The sequence below is a fragment of the Nyctereutes procyonoides genome, unplaced genomic scaffold (assembly GCF_905146905.1).
Source record: "Nyctereutes procyonoides isolate TBG_1078 unplaced genomic scaffold, NYPRO_anot_genome, whole genome shotgun sequence".
Taxonomy (NCBI): Eukaryota; Metazoa; Chordata; class Mammalia; order Carnivora; family Canidae; genus Nyctereutes; species Nyctereutes procyonoides.
In genome coordinates, this window is record NW_026575046.1 from 2,438,277 (window position 1) to 2,465,890 (window position 27,614).

The following is a 27,614-nucleotide window of genomic DNA, read 5'->3' on the forward strand; positions in this document are numbered from 1 at the left end:
AGATACATACATTTTTCTCCTATATAGGCCTCATAGTGCTATGTAGTATTCAACAAATCATTGTATTGATTTCATAGTGAATCAGGTTATAATGTCCTCCAAGTATTATATAGAGAGATATAATGCAAAGTATAATAAACAGAATGGTATGTAATTCAAAACATATAATGCAAATAGTTATATAATACAAAACAGAAGATCATAGGGGAAAGGAGAGAAAAACAAAGTAAGATGAAATCAGTAGAGATTCTTAACTACAGAAAATGAACTGAGGGCTGCTGGAGGGGAGACAGGTAGGGGTGGGATAACTGAGTGATGGGCATTAAGGAGGAGGGCACGTGATGGAATGAGCACTGGGTATTATATGCAACTGATGAATTACTGAACTCTATCTCTGAAACTAATGATGCACTATATGTTAATTTAATTTAAATAAAATAAGATTTAAAAAAACAATGTGTGTGAATTAAACTTATCACAGTAAATATTTTGATACAAAATACAATTGCAAAACACATAAGCAATAAGTTGAGAATTTTACAGGTCTTATTATGACCTGCTATCATCCCATATTGGAAAAAAAAATACCAAAAAACTAAGTAGGCAATTACAGAAAAAAAAAAGAAGTAAATTCTCTTAAAATATCTTGCTAAAATAAAAGAGAAACTGAACAACACACTTTTTGTTGTTGTTGTTATTGTTGTCAGGATTTCCACAATGGGAGTCAGCAGCGTCTTTCTGCCTCTATTAAGATATTACTTTCTTATAATCCAACAAGTATGAAATACTCTGATAGTAGAAAGACAAAAAAGAACACTTTTAATGAGGTTGTTAAGCTGAATGTGTTGCTTTGGTTCACAGGAAACTGAAAAAAAGGGACTTGGACCTTGATGGTCTATCATATTTGAACTTTGACCTTCACAGAGAATGAAGGTAAAATGTAGTTCACATTCTTTCATCAGAATTGGACAAGAAACTAGGCCTCCGCTCTCCAGACTAACACGGAATTCGATAAAATAGGAAGCAGAAGTCAAGCAGAACTGGAACCTAGCGTCTCCTCTCACTAACGCACACAATGTGAAATTGTGCTTGGGGATGAAAGGGGAAGAGGTGCCTGGCTGCTCCCTGTGGGTGATGAGCCCCCCAGGGCGTCCAGGCCCTGAGTCTGCTTGGCGTGCCCAGCCCTGGAATGCTCGGAGAGCACAGTTCTCCCATGGTTAGATATACGTCCCCTCTTTTACCTTGGAAAATGTGGGAAGCATTCTTTGCATATATTTTTCTTCTCCTTCTGTGTCCTTCTATTACAGAAACATGGCTAGGTAAGTTTTGGAATGATGATGATTCGGTTATTGTCTGACTACAGAGTATGTGTTGTTCCAGTAAAGCCCTGCTGTCTAAACCACCAAAATCCAGGGGCAGCCCTCGCAGAGACGAGCACAACAGAGAGGTGGAGGGGGAGCACGTAGGCCGTTTGACGCTTGGGCATAGAGAGATAAAGCCCCAAATGGACTATTCTGTTGAATTTAGCAATGGTTCATCGCTCCTGCTCGTATATTGTTTATGCGAAACGGGAGCTAAATAAACCAATCCATGACCTGATTTATCTGCCAAATGGATTGAACATTTACTCTCTGCCTCAAAGGCTTGTCATTTCGGTTTAGCTTTGCAGATGGTGCATCCATTTCCCCGAAACAGAGCCACTATATAGCAGCTTGCCAACATTTCCTGTTATTTAAAGTTCACCCTTAAAGTACACAGAGCCTTGCTTCACTTTCCCAGCCAGTGCTCCACAGCATCAATCTGACATTGCTTGGTCTTTAGCAGAATCAGGGGATGAGGTGTCAAGCATTTCTCTTTCAGTGACTACTGGGAAAATGATAGCGTTAAGAACCCTACTTCCATTTTTGAGAAATGGCTCTTTCCCACAAACCTGGAGAATCTTTGTGAATGTGTTCGACAGGAAGTATGGGATGAGAGTGCGTTGGCATTTTTCTGAGGTAGTTTATGTGATCAAATGCCACATGAAAGAAGCAGTTTTGCTTCATTCGGGTGTGTTTCGTTGGAATATTTCTATTATAAACAGAATTATATGACTAGAAACATAAGCAAGTAAGGCATATTTCCATTGATGTCAAACACTTGAAAGGGTTTCTGGGGCTTCGGTGATGTTTTGTTGTACGGAGAATAAGAATATACTTCCTGAAGGGTAGACTGAGATCGCTCTTGTAGGTAGACGAAGACGACTACTACATGGTATCAGAGAACTTCAACCTAGGCCGTGTTCTCATTTTCAAAACCCCCAACTCTGGAAATTTTACACGTCGAAGTTTAATTTCTGTATTTGGTATTTTACACTGAAATTCCCAGCCAATTATTTACTTCTACAGTTTAGGTTGAGTAACTTGACATTAAGACTACGAAAAAAATTAAATGTAGATGCTCACTTGCCATCACGGTGTAGGTCGTGCAGAGGAGCTTAGGTGACACAGGGAATGAAAATAAATGTTAGAAGGATAGTCCCAGGCAACAAAATCAAACCTCGCGCTTCAACCTAGACCAGCTCTAGTCAAAGGCGTAAGACAGAGAAGATGGGTATTATTGCCATTGTACCAGCTTTATTTTCCCAAAGCGTGGTTCTGACATCTATAGACTTTAATTAGAGAAATGGTAGGAGCAATGCCTACAAGTGTCGTTGAAGAAAACCCCTAAAAATAGAAAAGTGGGGGAACACCTACAAAGAAAAATGTATGATGTGTAAAATAGTTCTGGGTGCAATTTACTTCTGTGTAATGCACAGCACGCGCTAGTATATCCCTCAGAAAGCTGGGTGCCTGCACCCAGTATTAAGTGTTCTGCGTATGTGTAAAGGTATGTGTCAGAACTTTCTCGTGCTTTGTGTATTTAGCTTGCGTTATACCAACAGTGAAATCTGTAACATTCTCTGGTTGCTTATTTTATCTCCCAGTAACAAAATTGACTTGGAGGCAGCCAGTAGCGATTAACTTCAAATCATTCATTTTATGTGTCTTTCGCTCATTGTAATAACTTAATTTTCTTAGGCTGATACTGAAAAACAGAAGGCCAACTAAAACCTATTCCGAAACAAAATGAATGCAACTGTAGGCAGGCTGTGAGATTTCTATTGATTCTTTGACCCGAGTACGTCAATGTGTCCGGGGATCGTTGATAGATATAAATTACTCCGTTTGGCCACAAGATTGAAATAAATCTAAACAGGGAGCAGCAAATCATAATCTATTGCTTTATCTGCTTGATTTCTGCATTGTTGATCTAACTTTCCAAAATAAAGGTATCTTCATGGGATGTCCAGTTAGTTCACGTCTTCCCTATTTTCACGAGGAGGAAGTGAAGTGCATTCTGTGCACGATGCTGTAAGGAGTCGCTGCCAGGGCTGTGCATTGATTACAGAGGTGTAATCACAGAGCCCCAGAGTTTACGAGCTTTGGTCGGTTACAGAACGGGGATACTGAGGATTAAAACTGAGCAGTCAACATGCGGCCTATAGAACTGGTTGGGCTTACTGCGTGCTTTCATGTTTATCTCTTCTAAGAAATCTCAGTGTAATGAGAGGGTGACGTGCTATAGCCTATCAGGTAATACATTCGTTGTTTCCAGAGCACCGGGTAAGGACACTTCCAGATGTAAGACAACCATTGGCTCACAAACACCCTTCAGTCTTTCCTCCAAGAGCATATATGCCTTTTGCTCTCTCCGCCCTGACATGGATGTATTTGGAGGTTTTGCATTGGCAGAGCAGAAGGAAAAATAACAGGTCATATTTCAATGAATTCCCAAATTGTGGTGCCTCCAAGTGCTGGAATACTCAGCCATAAAGAGGGTCGACTTCCAGGTATATGCAACAGTACAGAAAGGTCTTCAACGACGTATACTAAGTAAAAGAAGTCTTGACGCATATATGCTGCAATGCCACCTACGTGAGAAAGACAAAACTATCCAGGTAGAAATATGGTCATTGTTTTCTAGGCACTGGGGCTGGGCCTTGGGCAATCACCTCGAGAAGCACCAAGAGCCCTTTTCTGGTGATGGAAATGTCCTGCGTCCTGGTGGTGGTAGGTGGTAGCGGTTACACAACTGTATATATTTGTTAAAACATGTCAAACTGCACACTTAGAGGGGGGAAGGAACTGACATGGATTTAAGTTGTAACTTAATACACTGGACTTAATAAAAGAACCGAGTAAATAGCTACAGCTTTTATTCTGAGCAAAATTATATTATACCTACAATGTAATTAGACTGGATTTTATTTAAAAGAAAGTAAAAATAATAAGATATGTCAGTTACACAGAAATAGCTTTTTCTAGAGGAGGAAGTAAGGGGTCTTGAAGAAGAAAACACAGGATACTTCAATTTGTCCAGGACATGTTATTTATTAAAAACCATCTGAGGGGCGTCTGGGTGGCTTAGTCAGTTGGCGTCTGACTCCTGATCTCAGCTCAGGTCTTGATCTCAGGTTGTGAGTCCAAAAGCCCGGTGCTGGGCTCCACACTGGAGGCAGAGGCTACAACAACAACAACACAACAGTAACAAATGTCTGAGACAAAGATAATACATTGAGCAATTTTTTGACAAGATAGATGTGTTAGATGATCAATCGTGCTTATTTCTATGTTTTTTTTTTTTTTATGGTGTTTCTTTTTGAATGAACGCAGTGGTATTTAGTCCAATCTTGTGACCAGGAGAGTTCTACTAATATTATCTCCTTTCTGATGAGTTGGAAGCAAACAAAAAAGACAACAAAAAAATATTTTTCTCGTTCTTAACTTCATTCTTTCCCAGCTGTGTCTCATGTTAGCCTATCTTAAAATAGAAAAGAAAAAGAGAGAGAGAGAGAGAGAGAGAGAGAGAGAGAAGGAGGCACCAAGTATGACACATATTGATGACCTGCTCGGAAACCTGTTTTCTTTGCTACCTGGTGACATACGTGTCCTCTTGGTACCAGTCTCTATAGATGTGGAGCCATCCGATGTAGTTCCGTCTTGGGACAGCTGTAGCCTAGTGTGTTTAGCATCTCTGAGCTCCGATACTCCATGCTGTTTTATCCCCTGTAGGTTCATGGAGCCAAGCCTTACGACCCGTGTACTTGTCTGAACCATTTACCTCAAATTTCATGTCCTGAGAACCTTATTTGGTAGTAAGTTCTCCGTAAACGTGATCAAGTTAAGAGGAGGTCGTCGTGGGTTAGAAAGGTCTGTTCATCCAGTACGACTGGCATCCTTATAAAGGACGGGGATCCTGGTGGGAAGAAGAAACTTTACACTCATGTACACACAGAGAAACACTTGGTGTTGGCAGAGGGAGAGATTGGAGAGACGCGTTCACAGGCAAGGGACACCGAGAACGACCAGCAGTCCCCAGAAGCGAGGCAGAGAGAAGGAAGGACCCCTTCCTGCAGCCTTCAGAGGGAAAGACCACAGCCCTGGACACCCAAGCTCAGACTTCCAGCCTCCAGAAAGGTGAGAATACACATCTATGTTCTCTTAAGCCTACCTCGTCGTTTGTTCTGCTGGCCATAGTGAACAAATAAATGTATCTTGGAAAATACATGCTGAAGACAGCAGATCCACAAGATGTAAGAGAAGTAAATATTTTAGACCTTATGGACATTAGAAAAAATACATTGCTGAGCTGTTGACGTGTGTGGTTCTGTGTATTGTAGGAGCTAGTGTTAGTCCAAATAATTAATCCATTTAGACTCAGGAAGACATTGCCCTGGAAATCAGGATCATTCCCTCCGTGTCTGCGGAGAATACGTTCCTGACACCCAGTCAAACTGAGAGCATGAGTACTCTTTGACACCCAGTGTTCTCTAATTCTTATTTAAAAGTCAAAAAAGTCGACATTGAAAAATCTGATTTAAACCTCCCTGTGTTTAAAACTGGGAAGAGTTTTGCCAAATAATATCTATGAGACTTAGAGTGAAGGAAATAGTCAACCTGAAGGAGAGAGAAAGAGAGAGAGAGATGGATTTAGGTGACATGTAGTGATCCTTACAGATTTCACAAGACACAACCATGTCCTAATGACAGCTCCCACCCACCCCTACGCTGTCATGCAGAACCAGAGCTGCTCTGGGCTGTGGCAGGGGCTGGCGGGAACGGCATCGTGAGAGGCCGAGCAGCCCACCATTTAGTCTTCCACGTGGCTTTATTCATCAGGGGCATGGATAACACCTTGGCAATATTGGCAGAGCCATCAGTTTTCTCCGAGTCACACAAAAATAGAGGAACATCACCTCCCATGTTCTCCTGGCCTGAAATGAAATAAACCTTTCCAGAAAGTCTGGGCAGAAAACTACACGCTTTCTAATATTGTCCAGTGGAGCACTTAGTCAACTAGAGTTCAGCACTAAGAGTCATTTACTTCCTCCCTAAAGATAAACAAGTAGAAAAACAACAAAAACAACGTGAAACGTATGAATCTGCTCCAACCGAAACTAGTAGGGAGTGTTGCCAGGTTGGATTTCGGTGACCTTAAAACACCACTTTTATTTACACCTACCTGTGTTACCATCTCTTACTCTCAAAAATCGTGTGTGTGTGAGTATGTGTTGTGTTCGCTGGAAATATGTAGCCCATGTTTGGAAAATAAGCACAGAGAGTGATAACAGTAAAACAAAGAAAATAACAGAGTCAATAACGTAAAGTAGAATTTAAATTGTTTTTTTTTTTTTTTAACTGACTCATACCGAGAAGTGGTTTTAATCCCCATAGACCCAATATCAATTTTAGGATAAATAGGCAAGTCTCATTTGAATTTTCATCAAAGTCCTTGGGGCAGCGACATTATTAATGTACTAACGTCATTAAATATTACAGTAGCCGCTCAGGACCATTGGGCTGAAATCGCTAATTATAGCCTATTTACCAGACTGCCTGGCACGTGACTCCAGATCCTACCTTTGAAATGTCTCCATAAGGGGCCATGACTCTACCAATAGCTAAATATGAGACTCTAGTCATGTTGGTCTTATTCTTTGCACGGAAATCTTTTCGGCAATCACATTTGCACTTCTCTACTTCCAGTGTGTGTTTGTTTTGCTTTGATTTGTCTCATTGGCAATGATTTTCTTCACTCTGTCCCTACATTTGCTAAAATCATACACCTACAGAAATCTTGGACATGATCTGCGAAATATCCTCTATGGATTGTGGTCTTGCAAGGTCAGTCTTCCTTCAGCGAATCTCTTAAGCATTTCCATTGCCTCATTTGTTTATTTGTCCCAGAAGCCACAGTCCTGATTTCTCAAAGTCCTACAAGTTCTTGCATCTCACACTTCCTCCTCCTATAGCTGGCTACACTTTAACAGCATTCATGTAATCTATGCAAATGGAGTACATATTTCACTAATAGTGACTCGAATTTTCTAGTCTCTGACCATCTGCCCATTTAAATATTTCTTTTTCTATCTGAAATGCTTTCGTCTTCACATGTCTACCTACCAAAATCGTATTCATTCTTTAAAAAGTAATTAAAATATTATTTTTTATAATAATATACACATGGGTTCTTGTGACGCACTTTGAATCCTACTTTGTGTTTACTCCTCTATATAGTTTTCATTCACCCTAAAAGTCTGTATTTTCCTTAAGCTTTAGGTAGAAACCATGTTATATTTATGTGCATCTTTCAGAGAAACTAGCACAAAGACAGAAACTTTCCAAACAGCAATTATTTATTTTTAATGTAATTTACAAAACTTCCAATTTCAAAATGTTTTATGTTTCTAAAGAGAAGGCTTTGACAAATAGAAAATGTGGACTACATTTATTTTGTAAGACTACCTCCAACCCATTAAAGCACAGAGATATATCACTAGAAGCATAACAAGAAACAGCTGGGAATTAATTATGAAGTATTCTTATCTCCTAAAAGTAAATGACAGAAAAAAAAATGTCTTTAGGAAATGGCCATAATTTGAAACACTAAAATCCCTTCCGCTGAATGAAAGTAACATTATCCCATATTCTTCTGAAAACCTCACTGCCAATTTCCTTGTGTGTTTCTAAATATAGCCATTAGAAGAGTAAAGAAACCATTGTGATTCATGACAGGATAAAAGCTGGCCTCACTTCTCATGATCCTATTGCTTTGGTCTTGAGATAAAGAGAAACTTTGTGTGTTACATAAATGTACTTCATCGATTGTCTTAAGTTATGATGCAGAGTTTCTTCACTTTTTTATACTAAGTTTTGGTTTTAATGTCATTTAAACTGCTAGATGTTATATTGTTTGCAAACCTACATGACCAACCTGATAAACGCTGCTCGTTGACACCTAAGGTCAGACCGAACAGGACCTAATCAATTGTTGGCAATAGATTGATGGACTGAGGGAAGCATGGCTAGCACCAAGTACCCGAGTGAGATAACTTTGGAATTCCCATTTTTCTTACTTATCTGTGAGCCCATTTGGTAAACTATCAGCATTATTGCCATCTCTGAATATTCCTTTCCAAAGTCCGTACATTTTCCTCTATTTGAATATTTCCATGCTACATATGCATATATATATATATATATATATATATATATATATATATATATATAAGATTTTAAGATTTTATTTATTTATTTGGGAGGGAGATAGAGAACATGAACGAAGGGGAGGGTTAGAGGCAGAGGGACAAGCAGATGCCCCACTGGACTCTGAGATGGTGACCAGGACCAAAGTCAGACACTTAACCCACTGAGTCACCCACGTGCTATATTTGAATGCTTAAATCGTTCTCCATTTTGTACAATATCTTTCTTTCTCTCATCTACATCAGTCAGAAACAAGTAAGTATATTTATATTCATATTCATGTTCATAGTTATATATACACCCTCAGTAAAAACAAAAGTTCCTTAGAACTAACCTCACAATCTTGCTACTAGCCCAGAAGCCCACTTTCAAACAAATAGTAAGGGAAGATTTGATACTCTTGGCATTACCCATTGGCCCTATAATGTATCTGGTTAAATAGAAGTAATTCTCCTTACACAAAACAGTGAGATGGTTCACCCAGATTTAGGGGCAGAGCTGGATGGATAATTAAGCTTTGAGAGACTGGGATAGCATCGTAGAGGGGGCCACATATGTTTGGAATCAGAGAAAAATACTTCTCACTGTTACATCTATTCTACTTGAAAAATATGCCTTTTCTCAATTCCCTGGGATCTTCTTAATTAGAGATTTTTACCTCCAGAGGAAATTAAAAAAAAAAAAAAGTTTACCTGGTGAACAACAGCGGTTTTATTAAACTGAATATTAACATTTCAACCTGGCAAATTTAAGCTTCTTATCTACCTAAAGAAAGAAAAAAAAGTGGGTAATATGAAGTTTTAGGTGAATGCCTATCGAAGGACCACATTCAGTTTGTTACTACAAATGGAGTTTTTGCAACCACGTGCTGCAGGACCTACAAATGGTTAGAATCTTCAGAAATGGAAGGAGAAGGGAACACAAGGAAAGTAATAAAACCAGAGGATGTAGCAAAAGCCAAGGAACTGTGTTTCTTACACATGACAAAGGGTTCGTGGGGAGGATTATGTAAAATTAAAGGTGTAGATGCTGTCGATAGCCTTCAGACTGGCTGCAGTTGTATATTCTAGATCCATATATATATATCCATATATAATGTAGCTCAGAGATGAGAGACCACAGAGACAGGGTCTGATGAAAGAAAAAAAAATCAGTAAATCAAGTTTTTAGGTTTGGAGGTGAATGGAGTAACAGATAAGATTTGAGTTGTCTCCTCTAAGAAACCGTGTAGTTTTGGTTCTCAAGGATAGTTGAGTTGTGATAAACAATCATTTCCTTGAGAAACAGAAAGATGAGAACTGGGTATAAGTACGTGGGATAATCAAAAGGTCATCCTCAAGTCCGATTTTCAGGGTAAATTTAATCTGAACATATACCCACTCTCTGTATTTAGGGACCACACCGTTGTTGACACTGTCATGGACTCAGTCCTCATTTCCCATTAAGGAATCTAAAAATTGCTAGACAAGGGAGCTAGAACATTACAGTGCAGTCGCTTACCTGAGCTTCACCAACTGGACACCCACCCATTGGATAATCCCATCGGAGATGTTTAGTCTAATTTGAGTGAAACCAAGAAGCAAAATGCAGTTGCTAAATCATCACCATCACAAGAGCAGCCTGTGTTTCCAGCAGTGCTTCCAGTAGTTTCCTCAAGCACACAGTAGAGCAGTAGGATCCAACTAGGTTTCCAGCAGTCCTTCCCACAGTTTCCTCAAGCACGTAGTGGGGCAGCACGATCAAACTAGTCTCAAGGCTGTGGTTCCAGATGAGCTGTCCTGGGTTCTTTTCATTCTAGTTCTCCAGTCTAATTTTCAACTCTGGAGCCTACCTGCAATTTCTGGAGACACTCAGTCTATGCTTTAAGTTGTGCTTTCAGATGTGTATGTACATTTACTCATACATATATGCATACATACACATATAAACACATTCTGAAACTGTGTATATACACACACACACACACACACACGAACCCATTAAAAATACAGTTTTTAACTGTGGTAGATAATGTCAAGAACAATTAAATTAGTTCTTAATTAGATCAGGAAATTTGAAGCATCTCCATGTACTGCACTGTTAAAGTTGGACAGATCAATTAACTCATCTGCTTGCTTGTCTTTAAAATAATATGCTATTTAATGCGATCTCTGGAATATTTTTTTTTCTATTCCGTACAGGTTGATGAAAATGTGTTTGAAGTTTTCTATTACTGTTGATCCTTAGCTGAAAATAGTATGTGATTAGAAACCCTCTTGACAGAACAGTTTCTGCTTTCAAGTTACTAAAATTTCTGATTTGAGTGGTTACTTTCTATCGAGTAGTTTATTATGGTCACCTGAATATTAAATTGACAGTAGTTAATGGCATTCATTTGGGGGGAAAGAATCTTTACCAGCTACATTGAGAAAATAACTTCTTTGAAATGCTTGTGGGAAATTTTCCCAGATTTTGGAATCCATCACCCAACAAGACTCTAGAAGACATGTTTTGTTCATGTTGCTATTGCTATACGTTTCCTTTTTTTTTTTAAAAGATTTATTTATTTATGATAGACATAGAGAGAGAGAGGCAGAGACACAGGAGGAGGGAGAAGCAGGCTCCATGCCAGGAGCCTGATGTGGGACTCGATCCCGGGACTCCAGGATCGCGCCCTGGGCCAAAGGCAGGCGCTAAACCGCTGGGCCACCCAGGGATCCTCTACTATAAGTTTCATACACGAAATAAATGTGCATCATCTGCTTTGTTATGAAAAGCAACTAATGTATGTATTTTTTGAATTTATGTTTAACTTAGGTCAGGGTAAGATTGAGGAGTACTACATTTTATTGTAGAAAAGATGGCACAAAATAAGGACAAAAATGAGGGTGTGGTCCATTTACGGTTTGTTTAAAGATAAGCTTTGCTGTGATAGATACGTTAAAGTGATGATGTTTTTTAGGTAGCATGACTAGAAAGGGTAGGCTCAGTGTGGTGACTTCTACTTCAGAGGTAGGCTGTCTCCAGGTAGGATAACTGGTTTACTTGAAAGCAAAATATGAAAGCAGAATATGACCTGCTTTTGGCAGTGAGAGAGGCCAATTCATCAGGGATGAACACTGGTTTAACTAAGCTTTCTCAAGGTGCTTTCTCAAGGTGGACCTGTCTTTGTATCCTCTAGGTTATCCAGAAGTGGAGGCCTTCAGTTTGCTTAAATTTTATGTATGTATCTATTTACTTATTGATAGAGAGAGAGGAGGGGGGAGAAGAAAGAGAGAATCTCAAGCAGACTCCCCGATGAAGGTGGAACTGGACTGGGGGCTCCATCTCCCAACTCTGAGATGGTGACCTAAGCCAAAACCAAGAGTTTGAGGCTCAACCTACAGAGCCACCCAGCACCGCTCACTTTGGTATGCTTGGAGGTACAATTAAGTTCTGCAACTGAGCCACGGCTTGTTTTAAACACTGTCAAACTCCGTATGTCTTAGTAGAGAAACTTTATGAAGTAAGGATTGTCGTGAATCGAATTTCATTCCCCGAAATTCGTATGTTGAAGCCTTAACTCCCAGTATCTTAGTATGGGACTGTATTTGTAGGCAGCATCTTTAGACATAATTAAGTTAAAGTGAGACCAGTAGGGCGGGACCTAATCCAATCTGACTGGTGTCCACATTAGAAGAAGAGATTAGGACACGAAAATATGTACAGAGGGAAGACCCTATGAGGACTCAGACAGATGAAGGCCACCTAGGAGTCAAAGAGGTCAACCTCAGAGGGCACAACCCTGGCAACGCCTTGATCTGGGACTTGTAGCCTCCGGAACTGTGACAGAATACATTTCTGTTGTTTAAGCTACTCAGTTTGTGGTACTTTGTTATAGCAGCTTAAGCACATCCCCTGGCCTCTATTTTCCCTGTAAAACATTATGACCTGTGCCCACAGCTTGTGCAGTTCGTCCAGAGAGCCCACATCCCACAATGCCCGAGCCCCTCTGCTCCCCTCAGTTGACATGTGTGATTAAGTGCCTGTTGTTTTTGCTTACCCAATCCATTGTTGTCAGCTCATTTGCCACTGTAAATAATTAATCTATAAATGTATCTGAAATTAGATGTGAGAGTATAAAAAAGAAAGAGGTTTGTTATTTCCATGCAAACTAAGATAAATGCTTTGGAAAGATTGACTAGTCACACGCACAGTCACCCTTGAATCATGTGTCTATAAATTAATTGAATATTAGAGCAAAAATTATAAATATCTGTAAGCAACCCGAACTCAGATGAATAGTATACTTACATCTATATTCCGCTTTAAAGAGACTAGAAATGTAGATGATACACATTTATTTGATTGATGTAAAAAAAAAGAATTGATGTGGAAATGATACCAACTGAGTTGTACTGAAAAAGCACATTTATTTGTTACTTATTTATTATTTTTTAAATATTTTATTTATTTTTTTATTTTAGGGAGAGAGGGACCGAGGGGGAGGAGCAGAGGGAGAGGGAGAGAACCTCAAGCAGACTCCGTGCTGACCCTGAGCCAACACGGGGCTCCACGCAGGGCTCCACCCCAGGACCCTGAGATCAGGACCTGAGTCGAAACCAGGAGTTGGACACTCAACGGACTGAGCCCCCAGGTGGCCCTGAAAAAAGTACATTTAGTTCAAAACAAAGTATTGAAGATATACACAGGTATCTTTTTCTGATTAATCTCTTTAACCAGTTTTTAGTTAATCGTGATCTTACTTAATCAGATTGAGTAAGGGATCGCCTGTTTGTCCAGCTATCTCTGTCACCCTCAGGATGGACAAGATTGAGTCAAAGCATGTTTCATTTCTGTAGCACTTTACTTAAGAAGCGGCCAGCATAGAGCGGATACATTTTTGAGGAATCACCTGAAGGGCTGGGAGTTTGGGTTAGGTTTGGTTCTGGGGAATGCATACCGGGGGGGGGGGGCAAGGACCAATGCGTCTGAGGACAGTCAGGTTGCTTCTGCATGGCCTAGCCAGCTCTTTCACCAGCCCTGACCGTCCGACACCTCAGAACCTTCTTCAGAATCCTCATTCTCACATTCTAGGGTCTGTCACTCGCACGATCCCAGTTCCACTGGCAGTTTCTCTCTCAATCAGGACTCTTGAGTTTTAAAGATCCACAAACTAAGATGCTTCAAACTAAGCAGGAAGGGAATTAGCTGGGGAGATGTTGGCGTTCCTCCTGAAAGGAACAGCCAGGGCACTCAGTAGCGAAGATGAGGACAAAATAACTCAGCGACTGTGGACGCTGTAGGCAGTGACATGAGCTCGACCAGGACTCCGTCTCATCCTTGGGCCTCTTTGATATTAGCTTTATTTTCTGCAATAGAAAGTTGTCATTCTGCACAGTGTGGTCAGTTTCAAAGAAATGTTACAAAAGGTAAACGAACGTTTACCTAACTTAAGGGACAAGATGCAGAAATGAAACTTCTCAAGGCCTCTCGGGCCGATCTTTCCCCTGAGGAAATACTGGCCAGAGGGTGTGCATGGGATCTAAAGGCCCTTGACTGCCAGTAAGGTGCTGGAACCTGGGCAGACCTGGGCAGACCTGGGCAGCCCAGAACATCCGCAAAGTCCCTCACCAGCTTCCTCCTCTCTAGCAGATCCTGGTTACAGAAGCACAGAAAGGGCACATCAGACTAATGGGTCCCATCTTTACACGTTCAGTTTTACAGAATTCATTCCACATGGCAAAACATACATCCACAAATACATGCAGTGTGTTTATGCCTCAGAACTTTCCAGGGAAGGTTTACGGCCAAGTTCCCTCTTACTTGGGGAACCCTGCTACACGGACCACTGCAGTGTCAAATCTGCTTTCTCCAAAGTGCCATCCCACTAGCTGTCAGACACTGGAGGCTGGCCTCTTTCCAGCTTCATCATGTAAAAAATATTTTTCTTTTCTTTTCTTTTTTCTGAAAATATTTTTCTTTATGTCAAAAATGCCAGGAGACGGTACTGATGAGCTGACTTGGTTTATAAGCTTCCTTTCAGGACGACTCGCTGTTCCAAGGAAGTCAGGGCCATGCATGAAGATAACAATTCCTTTTCAGACCACAGGTAAGATAGGTAATGGGGAAGGAATCACTCCCTGAAAGTAAAGAACAGGTTTCTCCTTAGAAGGGAAAACATCTAGGCAGAAACGAGACTAGCTATGGAAGGTAGGCTGGACATAAACAGTGAGAGCTCCAAACACATAGGAAAGTATAAGAAATTAATAACTATGGACAGAAATTTCACTTATCCATAAAAGATCTCTCTCTCTCTCTCTCTAATATATATATTAGATATATATATATATCTATTATATATATATTAGATATATATATATATATATATATATATATATATATATATATATATACTAGAGAGAGAGAGAGAGATTTGTGCATATATATATATGCACAAAACTTCCATTTAGGGTTCTTCAAAGTCATGTAGATTTTCCAGAGACACGTCTCATCATGAGCTGTTTAATTTCAGTCTTTCCCCAGCTAATCCAATTAAAACACACCGTTCCTGAAGCTGTTGTTTATTAACGAGGGGACTTTGCATGCCCTTACTGCTTTAATCCGCTAAAACGATGAAATAAATTCCCTTGTAATTCTCTCACCGTGCGTTGTGAGTACAAGAGTTTTTAATTTGTCTATGGAAATAATTTAAGCATAAGTTTGATCTCTCAATTACTTCTGCACGAGTATTTACATGAAAGAGAAACAATCACCTCTAAAGCTTTGATTACACAGTTTATATGGAAAGCGAACCTCCCTTAGATATTGGGGATGATGGTCATTTTACTTAGGAGAGATCCTGGAGAAATTTCACACACACACACGCAAAAACCCTTACACTTAGGTCTTTAAAACTCTTTGATCATCAGGCATAAAATTAGGGAAAACAGACATAAACTGACAAAACAAAAATAAAATCCCAAGGAAAAGTGTTTTTCAAAGGCATTTGACAGTTTTTTAACACTAATGTTATTTAGATACTACCGTTCTTTAGATAATGTCATTTAGATAGATGTGAGCTCTGGAGCCCGTAGCAACTTAATTTTCTTCCCAAACAGGAGGCAAAACCTCTTGTCTGGGGCAAACATAGCAGAGAAAGAAATTCATCAAAACAACTTGATCTGGCTTTTGAAGCACTCCTCGCAGCTTGGCATTGCTTGTAGATTTGAGGTTCACAGTTGCTCAATACCTAACTAAGCTGATAAGGGCTTGGGGAAAATATGTGAAGAAAAAAAAAAAAAGAAGTGTTAAAGTATTTAGGTCATTTAAAAATATTAATGTTAAATATGTTTATCTGTCAACCTGAATTTTTAACCTATTTCTGCCTGCATCTCTGGATAAAATCCTAGGAGCCCACACAGGGACAGTGGAAGTCCTTTAAACCTGCGGTCTCAGTCGTATTTCAGGAGCTGATCCCTTCCAGCCATCTTCTCTCTGCCTCGCAGGAGAAAGGTGAAGCAGGGGAGACAAGAACTGCCAACCATAAAATATTACAGCTTTTGGTTTTGTGGAGGCAGGGATCGAAACTCCAAGGTACCTGGAATTTTTCATGAAATTCTTTCAAGACAAATACATGATTAATCCATGTCATTTTTAGTCAGACCAGATTTCTTAAGTCTTGAGTTTAGGCCATTAAAAATTTCTTGCTGGGGTTGATTCATGGAAGTGGAGAAGGAAAAGGGAAACTATTTTTATTTATTGTGTGTTTGTGGGGGGAAACAAGGGGCCCAGCAATAGTATCAGAAATGGATGTGAGTGTTGCGGAAAAGGAAGTGGATGTAGAGGATGTTTGGATGATATTGCTGGAATGTAGGGCCGTGGAGGCGGAGTTGACCAGGTTCCAGAGTGCTGGGTTTGACCCTCGTTAGCAGGATGCTGATCCAGGCAGAACCTTTTGCCTTGTCCTCTGGGCCAAAAGAACATCCCGGATAGTTCTGGATCATGATATTTATTACTCTGAGTTGCAATCATAGCTTTATTTATTTTCTTTCCACTGTACTGTAAGCTGCTTAAATTCAAGAACTCCATCGTCTAATTTCTTTATCCCAAGGCCTTGGTAGGTGCCCCAACTCCAATATTTTTTTTCTTGTTTGTCAATGGGGACAGCAAAGCCAGGGGATCATTGTGAGGATTAATGAGTTTGTAACATGGACTCAATACATGTCCACCGCCATCACCATCATGCAAATTATTCATTCCTCATCATACAGCTTCTACTTTTAAAATAGATGAAAGATTACCAAAATATGGTTCCAAAATTATGTTGAGAGCAAGGAGGTTCACTTATAAAACTGTGTTTTTGTGAAAAGAAGAGAATAGGGCAAATATTTATTGTCTGTATCACATTAATAGTGGCTTTCTATTTTATGCTTTGTGAGAAAATGGTATTTAAATAGAAATTGGAGATTGCACAAATACTTACCTATATAATCGTATGACTAATATAAAAGGTTATTCATGTTTCAGATGCTCTAACAGGATTTCCATGATTGGGAACCTTCCTTGTAAGACTCTTATGTCTCCTCCTACCCTTGAGCTTCTTAGTTTCTGATATTATCTTCAGAGTGCTTAGGAACTGCACTATCACTTCTCATTTTTAAATTGCCTAATTTACTTTATCATAATTATTTTTCTACATGCAATGTAATCTGTATTCAAAAGAGAGAAAAAGCATGTAATTACATCATTTTCTGCCAACTCCATGCTTTTAGCATTAACACCAGGGCTCAATAAATATGTACTAAAGGAGTTTGCCTAAATTATCCTAAAAACTTTGGCAGAGTATCTTCACGTATTTCAGTTTTCCACAATTTTATGTATTGTTAAGCATCATTTATTTACTAAATAATATAAATGAATTCTCACGATATGAAATCTACTGAACTTAACGCATTCATGAATAAAAAATGCGCAATCATTAGCTAACTACAAGGATTTCACACAAGAGCATGGAGGCAATGAGAATGTAGGAAAATAAGGGATGAATATATAAAACATTAAGCAATATGAAAAGTAACCAAATCAAAAATTAGTTAAATGAATGAATGAATGAAATGAAATAAAACAAAATGGCATATGACAAAAATAGACTAGTATAGGTAAAATATACTAATAATTCATAAAACTGGGCTTTCTAAGTCTATATTTATGGGAGAGCAAGGAATGTAAATAACTTAAATTCATTATAAAGCTCTAACACATTTGAGGGCATCCTTGGCATTTTTTTTTTTTTACCTGAGGACTCGCTTCAAACTTTTTATACTAATTTATGTAATGAATTTTTTACTTTGTTGTGAGAACTTCCTTCAGATAGTTACTGAAGTTTCCGATATATGGCTTGTTCAAGATCATACATTTTTGAAGATTGTGGAGGTAATATACACACACACAAATACAGGCTCTTATAATTTTAAAATCTATGATCAACTTTTACTACCTGATACCTCCTCAGCTGGGATGTGAAGAAATAGCAAGATTTTACCAGGTAGAATAAAGAAAATAGAGTATTCTGAGAAAAGCAAAAATAAGGTCTTGAGCAAAGTATCTATTCAGAAAACACGTGCACACACACACACACATTCATATGCAAGCACATGCACACACATACACACACATATGCACATACACAGACAGGACTCAAGTTGCGAAGAAGTAAACCAAACTTCAAGGAGTGACTGGGGAATATTACTTACTAAAAATCATAACTCAAGTTCTACAGATCAAGAAGCCTAGCGACCACCCATAAACACCACAATCCAATGCAAAAAATAAGATTAGGTGGATCTATATAGTCAAGAAATTAATAATAAAATTAAGTAAAAATAGAGCAGACTAAGGTGATCAGAGTCACCATAAGGAGGCTTGGAATTTGTACATCAGGCTATTAGAGGTATTGGACAACTGGAAGGCAAGCCCACATTCTGCCCACATCTTCCTATTTGAGAATTTAATGGAAATTCCATTAAATTTTTTTCTTCTGTGGGATGGCTCAGAGTGTGATCCTGGAGTCCCGGGATCGAGTCCCGCATCGGGCTTTCTGCAGGGAGCCTCCTTCTCCCTCTGCCTGTGTCTCTGCCTCTCTCTCTCTCTCTCTCTGTGAATCTCATGAATAAATAAGTAAAATCTTTAAAAAAAATTAAAAAAAAAACCTTTCTTCTGTGCTTCTACTGAGCTATAATTTCATGTAGTCCAAAGGTAAAGTATTAGTGAGCCCATTTCTCTGTAGATGTAAAGCTACATTGTCTGATGTGTGTAAGATTAATGGAGCTGGCATTTTGACCTCTATGTGACTTTTCTCTATGTGAATTTCTTAAAGGTTTTGAAAAGGGGGTATGATTTATTGACTATATACAATTCCAGCCAAGGACTTTATGGCAACAAGTGTGTGCCCAAAGACTATGATATAAGTGTGAGTGACAAATACAGGGATAATGTTGATATTTTATATGTTGCAAATTTTTTTTTTACAAAAAATGTATGTATATATTCTTTTGTTTTATTTATTTTACATTGGTTTCAAAACAATCATAAGCAGCCTGGGTAGGGATGGAAATTCCCTGAGAAAGATAGCATTTTTGCCAAACATGTCAACAATGAAATGCGGGCAATGTATTAAAGAGCTAACCATTCCTACTCCTGTGGGGCAGGTTGAGAAATAAAACAGCAGAGGAGCTAACCATTCCTACTCTCCTGTGGGGCAGATTGAGAAATAAAACAGCAGAGGCATATAGAAGAAATACAATTTCCACTTTACTTTGATAAAGCTGATTGTAGAAAAAGACTATGGCTCTGTATCCATAAGCAATTGCAGTTGCTAGTACTTCAGCTCTGAATTAGACACCCCATTGTCAGGAATGGACAATCTCAAAGTTTCCCTAGGGAGACAGAGTCTCACCACATCTAAGAAGACACATGCTTGCTACAAGCAAGTCAACTTGAAAAAAATGTAATCTAGAACAACCATGCTCAAAGCTTTCTCCCCACATCCCCCAAGATATCACCCCTCCCATATGGAAGAGAGAATACTAGGGTTGAGCATAGTTGGGAAGGTTCTTCCCAAACATTTTGTTGTTGTTTTTATTCCTCCCACAGTGGAAGTTCTCTATCATAATACAGATAAGTGAGGGTAGGTAATGAATTCCTTCCAACAGTCAATAAGTCAATGGGTGATGTCAAGTCAGTGCTTCTCATCCATCTAGTTTTTTTTTTTTTTAAGGATTTTATGTATTTATCCATGAGAGACACAGAGAGGCAGAGACACAGGCAGAGGGAGAAGCAGGCTCCCTGTGGGGAGCCTGATGAAGGACTCAGTCCCAGAACCCTGGGATCAGGCCCTCAGCCAAAGCCAGATGCTCAACCACTGAGCCACCCTGGTGTCCCTCATCCACCTAATTTTTGTTACATTCTGTACCCTTCACACATTAGGAAACTAATTAGCCTGTAATCATATGCTTGCTCTTATTCAGTCATTTTGGGGCTTCTGTCCAGGATTACAGTCACACCTCCACAGTCATTTTAGGATCATTCATCATTAGAAAATGATCTAATCCACAGGGACAATTCATAAGTCTGATAGTTAGTTTAGAACAAAAGAGTAAAATTAATCAAAAAATGTGAAGGCAATCAAAGTCTATATCTCATTACAGATAAATTTGGTTTGCAACTTCAACCATTAAGCCTATTGTGAATTATAGGAATATGTAAAAGAGGGTGATGGAAAGAGTACTTTGCCTATAAAATCACAGAAACAGCGAATTATAGTGTCTTTCTGTGTAAATGGAAGTGGGCACAAAGCATGGATTCAGAATCTAATTTTGAAGTGAGTTGTTTGGACTTAAATTTCAATCAAAAGTGAAAAGGCTGTTTGAAAAATGTGACAAGTCAAGATACGGATCTCATAATAAAAGTTATGGCTGATAACTGATGTTCCAAAAGATGTAAACTTCCCAAATTTTACAATTTCAAGATTTCTGAAGACAAATCTCCTTCTGATATGTGAAAGGCTTCGCTGCATTCTGAAGTGGGTAGAAAAATTATAGCAGTCATAATTATGTAGCTTGCTATCTCTTTAATGTGGAAGGAAATACATTATTTGACAACTCTATACCAGATGGAACGCATATTTTTTTGGGAAAAAAACCTTCAAATGCTAATCTATAAAGCCTGGAAAAGAAAGACTGATATTTTCGTTTGAAACTAATGTGCCGGAAGATCGCCAAAAGAAATAATTGAATCTTTATCATTCAGCGTATCCACGGTTTCATGTATATCCATTTCCAACTCATTTCAAATTCAATTTTGGCAAATCAAATAATTGACTAAGTTGAGGCAAGTCTATATTAATTTAGCGTTGTTAAACAAGATGTCAGATTTCAACTGTAGTCTCTAACTTCAACTTTATCGTTCCTTCTAGGATTCCAGACCAGTGATTAAAAGCAGATATTGAGTCTGCGACCATAGGAAGTTAACTATAGATGAAACAGAGAGCTGTCCTTTCGAAAAGATCAGAATATTTTCATTTTTAGGTAACTGTCTTGGGGTCAGAAAAATTTGTTTCACCACCAATTACAGGTATAAGTGGGTTGTGATCCTTCAAGGAGTTGGTCAGTTTTATTTCCGGTCTTCTTTGGAAAGTTTAATTCAAGAGTGAGAAATGAGAAATAGGTATGGGGAGGCCTACATGAGGACAGTAAAATAATTATCCATTTGTCCCTTGCCCTATCCCTTCTAGTCCTTTTCTTCTGGACACTGTGCTTGTCTTGTTGGCCAGGAAGAAAGGGAATGAGATACACAAATTACAAACCTTTGGGTTGCCTGCTCTGGACATAAAACATGATAGGAGACAACCAGGCAGGAGACATGATAGGGAGAGAGCAAAAGTGTGGCTCACCGGGGATCTGGACACGCTAAGAATTGGCCATCCACACCTTTGCGTAAGATCTCCTCCTGTGTCCTATTCATACAACTCTCAAACACTCACCTGGATCTTCCATCAAGATGGAGCCATTCAAATTCATTCTGCTTCCAGTAATTATTTGTTTTATTTTCATATTGCCTCCACTCACCCCCCTACCCACCCATGCATGAGACCTTGGTGGGGTTTGTTTTAATTGAGACAGCTGGAGTGGGTGGTGGCTGTTTTAGTCATTGCCAGGCCCTCTGCTCTACTTGCTTACTTCCAACTGTGCAGTCACTGAAATTGTGCTTTTTCAGGGGGATAAAAGCAAAAATCAACCAAAACAAACAAACAAAAACCTAAAAATTCTACAGCTATTTTCTCTTTTCTTGCCTGTTTGTTTCAATGTCAGACTGCATGGCATGTAGCCATGTTCCTCTGAGTTTACTGATTTCATACTTCTTAATCCTGTAAATTAAATATAAAACATGCAAGACATATTTCACTTACAAGTTATAAAAAAGTGCTTTTTTTTTTTTTTTTTTTTTTTTTTTTTTTTTACAGTTAAAAACCTCCCCCTTTCAACTTTATCAGACTCTACAAGGAGTTAGACCAGACCTAATCTGAGGTATGGGGATGAGGAAGAAGATGCCCATGGAAATGAGCCTGCAGGCAGATACAAGGTTCTGGAGTAACCTCCTAGAAAACTTTGTCTGGGGTTGGCTAGAGAAGCAACATGTAAGCCACCTTTTTGTGGTGTATACGCTGCCCTAATCCATGACATTTTAGTAGAACATGGTCAGAAATACTACTTGAGGTTTCAGTTGTGGTGTGGATAGTTTTTAAAAGAGAGGATGGCTGGGGCCCCTGGGTGGCTCAGTGGGTTAAGCATCAGCCTTTGGCTCAGGTCATGATCTCAGGGTTCCTACAATCAAGCTCCACATCGTGTCCATCACATTGGGCTCCTTGATCAGTGGGGAATCTGCTTCTCTGTTGCCCTCGGCTCCTTCCCGCTCTGCTCCTACTCTATCTCTCTCAAATAAATAAAATCTTAAAAAAAAAAAAAAAAGGAGAGAGAAGGATGGCTTCTGTGGGCATAACTGATGGAGAACCACATTTCTTCCTCTCTCTCATTCACCTCTACTCAGGCAAGAGGTGACCCTGGAAGTCAAATGCTGAGAACAGCGATGTCTAGCAAAATGGAGGTCTTGGAAGTTGCGACGGCAGCCTGACTGTGGATATTTTGGCAAGGTAAGTAGACTGGAGCAGAAGAAACTGAGATCACTGTCTCAAAGTATTTGTGAAACAGCTTCCAAGGAAATGCTTAAATTTCTAGGAAATGATTGGAAGAAGAAGACTGCCAACTTCTAAACATTGGAATGTTAAGACCTCACAATAATTTCGACCACAGAAAAGGAATCAGAACTACACTTCCCAGCATAAGTGGTGAGACTTGGGACTGGTAATTGACATGATTTGATTTGGGGGACAGTTTCCTTAGCATAAGCTTGTGTGTGGGATACAATGAGAGAACGTATATAAGTATAGAAGGGATAGAATTTGGAGAGCCGTAAAGGTTGGGCAGGGAAATTGGCTGTCGTCATGGAGATAACAGAAAACAGAAAGTTTTTAAAACCGAGCAGTGTAGCCCAGAGATTGATCTAATTAGATGTCTATGTGGAGACTGGGGAGAAATGGGTGGGAACAAGAAGTAGAAAGATGGGGGAGGCGCCTGGTGGCTCAGTTGGTTACACATCTGCCTTTGGCTCAGGTCATGATCTCGGGGTCCTGGGATCGAGTCTCACATCAGGCTCCCTGATCAGTGGGGAATCTGCTTCCCCCTCCCCCTGCTTGTGCTTTCTCTCTGTGTGTGTCAAATAAATAAATAAAACCCTAAAAAAATAAAGAAGTACAGAAGTAGGAAGATAGGCCAAACACGGACACTTTCAGGATGCTGACATTGTTCAAGCTATAACACATATACTAAATATCCATTAGACTTTTGCTTAATTTTAAATATTAATCATGAATTAACTGAATTCCATGTAATCTGGAAAGATGCAAAGAAAAAAACCCTTTACTTAATATAATGAATAATTGCTCTTGGATAAATCATCGATGTTAGAAGGTAACCCTGTGGCTAGGTGTTACTGTTTTATGTGAGCATTTATTCCTTTACTACTTATTTAAGAGATATTTACTAAAAGTCTACTATTAGTCGAGGGAGATAGATGAAATGATGACTGATACAATTAAATTGTGTAAGTAGAAACAAATTGATCTGGATGTTTCCTGAAAATGAACTGTGATGTTTTCAGCAATATGCCAAACAGAATTATTATGTGCAATATTGGAAGCTAAAACACACAAATAGCTGGACAAAAAAAATAGTTAAAAGACATAGACAATTCAACTCTGTGAAGGTGTGTGATAGCTAAAGACTTCTGTTCATGAGGAGATGGAGTAGACATCCCTTTCCCTATTTCCCTCACTATGTGTAAATAAACCACTGGATGTTATATGACAAGCACAGCAAGACTCTGAAAGGTGGAGAGAAATGGAGCAGACAAGCTAAGAAACTCAGGCCTGAGGAAAGACGCGGTGGTGTTTCCTGGGGTTTCTTTTGCCTCATAAATCCCAAAGAAGCCAACAACAAGAAACACCAATAGGCACAGACAAAAAAAAAATAGTCATAGCAAAATCCCTTTCTCTCTGACCAAAGGACCTTAAATAGCAGCCTTAGTAGATGAAAACAGAAATAAATTGTGCCCGGTTCCCACCCCAGCCAGCAAGGGTTGCATGGGGAATCCCGCCAGTCGTAATGAGGATCTCCTCTCCGGTTCAGTGCCCTTCCTTCCCCCACTGAGGTGGTACCAGAGATAGATGAGTAGGAAGCTGAGACTCTTATTGGGGTGGAGTTAGACACTTGGACGAATGGCAGCAATGCACGAATCCAGAAGATCCACACAAATATGCACAACTGATTTTTCAAAAAGGTCAGAGCTACTAATGAAGGCAAGATAACTTTTCAGCCAATGATACTGGGGGAATGGAGCATCCATAGGCAGCAAAATGAACATTGACCTAAGTCTCACATGTTATACAAAAGTGAACTCCATATCGTTCCCTAACTAGAATGACATCTTGCCATTTGCAATGACGTGGATGGAACTAGAGGGTATCAAGCTAAGCCAAATAAGTCAATCAGAGAAAGATAAATACCATATGATTTTCCTCATATGTGGAATTTAAGAAGCAAAACAGTGGAACACAGGGGAAGGGAGGGACAAGGAAAATAAGAAAAACAGAGGGAGACAAACCACACTCTTGTGGTTCTTAATTCTAGGAAACAAATGGAGGGTCGCTGGAGGGGAGGCGGTAACTGGGTGATGGGCACTAAGGAGGGCACGTGATGGGATGCGCACTGGGTGTTATATGCCACTGACGAATCACTAAACACTTCCCCCTGAAGCTAATAATACACTGTATGGTAACTAAAATGAATTTAAATAAAAAAAATTTAAAAATTGATCCTGAACTAAAATGTAAAACCTAAAACATGGGCGCTCAGAATTAAAAACAAACACGGAAAAATATCTTTAGAATCTAGGATTAGGAGGAGAGTTCTTAAACTTGTATAAACACATGCTCTTTAAAAGAACGTAGTGAACTCCTAGGAAAACGTACACCAGAAAATACAAATGAGAAACAAAGGAACACCTGTGTATGCCACCATGTACGTGTCTAGCATGAAACCTTATCCACGCCAAAGAATGCCATACCGAGGCATTCACAAAAGCAGACAAACAAATGAAATGGTCTTGCTTGTGTTAGATTACCTGAGCACAAGTGGAAGCAAGCACAAAACTTTCTAAGGCCAGGTAAGCAGAGAGCAAGTCCCGAAAGAATGTTAAACTGAGCAAATTCCCAGAACTCCCAAAGTGCTGGAAATGCTTCAGTTCTAACCAGAGAGACTAGAGAGACCCCACAAACATGTGGGGGTGCTCAAGAAAGACAGCAGGACAGGTACACTGTCATAGTAGGACTCCTGTAGCCCTAGAGTAGAGGCTATCGTAGGCCCTCCAAAATAATCGTAATCGTAATCATAAAGACAACAATACGTATCACACAGAGAACTACTTGGATGTTTTGGCTACAGTCCAGTTAATGAGAGTTAATTCTTATTATATAACAGAGACTAAAAAAATAAATGAAATAAAATAAAAAATAAAAAAATAACAGAGACTATTAAGATAATTTAAATGCTTGGATATATTTGTAAAATAATTGTGGAGTTATATTTTTTATTTTCCAGCACCTTAGGATTTCAAAACATTGTACTTCTTGAGTTATCTTTTAGTAACGGAGACTCAAAATCCCCATGTATGTGTGTCACATAGAGAGAACTACTTATATATTATTTATTTGAGGGGGGGGAGCATGTGTGCAGGGGCCGGAGGGGGGTGGCGCAGAGGGAGAGGGAGACAATCTCCAGCAGACACCCTGCTAAGCTCAGAGCCCCACACGGGGCTCGATCTCATGACCCTGCGATCATGACCCGAGCTGAAATCAAGAGTCGGAGGCTTCATTGGCTGAGCCATCCAGGCGCCCCATGTAAAGAACTGCTCTAATATTATGGTAAAAAGCTTTTGTGGAAAAGAAAGCACATCCTCCAGGACAGGGCAAAGCTGTTCTACTTGGGGCTGGCTAAGGTCGATGCTGGGGGTTACTCATCTGCAGGCCGTTGTAGGATTTAGGTCCTGGGTGGGTTCTGACACACACAGCAGCAGCAAGGAAGCAGCGATCAAAGCCGGGTATTGGTAATGGGAATTACCAATATGGGAGACAGGAAACCTCCTTGCCAGAATCAATAGTTCAGGGACATCACTCTGACTTATTTCCTCTGCCTGGGGTCCTCTCCTGGCTCTTTGATGGTGACGTCTTGTCATAATACAGTTCACAAGTTAATAGTGACTCTTGTTAAAAACTGAACTTAAAAAAAAATTTAGAGTAGTTTTAGGTTTACAGAAAAGTTGAGAAAACAGTACAGAGAGTTCCCAAATACCCCATACCCAGTTGCTCCTACTATTAAAATTGTCCATGATGATGCTGTATTTGCCAAAATTAATGAACCAATATTAATACATAATCAGTGACTAAGCTCTACAGATTATTCAAATTTCTTTAGTGTTTTTTTTTTCTTTTTCATTTAAAAAACATTCTCTGTTCTAGGATCCCATCCAGGAAATCACATTACATGTAGTCATCATGTTTCCTTAGGCTCTACCTGACTGTGACAGTTTCTCAGACTTTCCTGTTTTTTTTTTTTTTTTTTTTTTTTTTTGGTGATCTTGGCAATTTTCAGGAGTACTAGTAATTGTTTTATAGAATGCACCTGTACATCAATAACTATTTTGTTCATTTAGAAAAAAAATAAGTAAAAACAAAAAACCCTGTGCATATCTTCCTAAAGGTGAAAAACGTCTAATTACCTTGATTCCATATAGTTTTAAAATTATATTCTACAGTAGTAATAATAATGCTGAGAGTCCCTGATATTCCTGGTTTAGGGTGCGAAGTAATCGAATCACTGTGGCCACGGATGTAAGGTATTATGACGGAAAGAACAAGAGTGGAAAAGTATTGTAGCATGTGAATTCCAATATGGAAATACAAAAGCTTGCACAACTCCAAGAGATAAAAATGAATCCTTGTTTCCTTTTCAACGTACGAGTTCAGCAAATTTTCCTTTGTTAAGGTGACTCTAATCAAGAGATAATGCATCTACGGTAATTCATGAAAACGTGATCTTAAATACCCAAAGAACAACTGAGAGTCTTAGAGACTGTAAAACATAGGGCAGTTTATAAATACAAAAAGGAAGAGCTTTGTTGGGAGAAACTTGAATATTATTATAGGAAAACAAATGGGTTGGACTTGAAAATAATCCATTTAATCCATCCCTCGAGCATGTTGATCATGCTCTCACTCAGCTGCAAAAATAATTTAAGACTTATAAAATAAAATGGTAACGCGTCTCATATTATGTGCATGTACGTACATCTGTTAGAATCTTTAAAGTCAAAAATCTTGCCTGTGTGCATTAAGGCTTTGGAAAGATTTGATTCTGG